Below are 1,253 nucleotides of genomic sequence, written 5' to 3'. Positions count from 1 at the left end.
TCCTGTGGCTGCACAAATAGCATTATTCAACATGGTGGCGTTGCTGTCAGAGTTCCTCCGAGTCATAATCCGTAGGGTGGCCTGAGCAAGGCATGCCATCGACAGTTCCTGTCTCTTTGTGTCTCCTCCATGTACTAATAACATTGCTTTTGTTCACTTCACCGCTACGGTCGCAGCTTCGATTCCTGCCTCGGACATGGATGTGTGAGCTGTCTTTAGGTTAGTTATGTTCAAGCAGTTCTAAGTTTCCAGAATGAGATTTTCACTCTGCAGCGGAGTGTGCGCTGATATGAAACTTCCTGGCAGATTAAAACTGTGCCGGACTGAGACTCGAACTCGGGACCTATGCCTTTCGCGGGCAAGTGCTCTACCAACTGAGCTACCCAAGCACGACTCACGCCCAGTCCTAACAGCTTTACTTCTGCCAGTGTCTCGTCTCCTACCTTCCAAACTTAACAGAAGCTCTCCTGCGAACCCTGCAGAACCAGCACTCCTGAAAGAAAGGATATAGTGGAGACATGGCTTAGCCACAGCCTGGGGGATGTTTCCAGAATGAGATTTTCACTCTGCAGCCGAGTGTGCGCTGATATGAAACTTTGGAAGGTAGGAGTCGAGATACTGGCAGAAGTAAAGCTGTGAGGACGGGGCGTGAGTCGTGCTTGGGTTCAAAATGGCTCTGAGCACTATGGGACTTAACATCAATGGTCATTAGTCCCCTAGAACTTAGAACGACTTAAACCTAACTAACCTAAGGACATCACACAGCACCCAGTCATCACGAGGCAGGGAAAATCCCTGACTCCGCCGGGAATCGAACTCGGGAACCCGGGCGCGGGAAGCGAGAACGCTACCGCACGACCACGAGCTGCGGACGTCGTGCTTGGGTAGCTCAGTTGGTAGAGCACTTGCCCGCGAAAGGCAAAGGTCCCGAGTTCGAGTCTCGGTCCGGCATATAGTTTTAATCTGCCAGGAAGTTTGATATCAGCGCACACTCCGCTGCAGAGTGAAATTCTCATTCTGGATACATCCCCCAGACTGTGGCTAAGCCATGTCTCCACTATATCCATTCTTTCAGGAGTGCTAGTTCTGCAGGGTTCGCAGGAGAGCTTCTGTTTGGAAGGTAGGAGACGAGATACTGGCAGAAGTAAAGCTGTGAGCACCGGGCGTGAGTCGTGCTTAGGTAGCTCAGTTGATAGAGCACTTGCTCGCGAAAGTTCGAGTCTCGGTCCGGCACACAGCTTTAATCTGCCAGG

At 51.4% G+C, this 1,253-nt stretch overlaps 1 non-coding gene across 1 annotated transcript; it reads left to right on the top strand.

Annotated features, from left to right (window-relative positions):
• The first annotated feature begins 877 nt into the window (after positions 1-877).
• Trnas-cga (transfer RNA serine (anticodon CGA)) lies at positions 878-952 on the top strand. The gene has a single exon. It is a non-coding gene; the product is annotated as a tRNA-Ser (tRNA).
• Positions 953-1,253: the final 301 nt, after the last annotated feature.

Source organism: Schistocerca nitens, chromosome 1 (assembly GCF_023898315.1).
Source record: "Schistocerca nitens isolate TAMUIC-IGC-003100 chromosome 1, iqSchNite1.1, whole genome shotgun sequence".
Classification (NCBI taxonomy): Eukaryota; Metazoa; Arthropoda; class Insecta; order Orthoptera; family Acrididae; genus Schistocerca; species Schistocerca nitens.
This window is presented reverse-complemented; position numbering and strand designations above follow the sequence as displayed.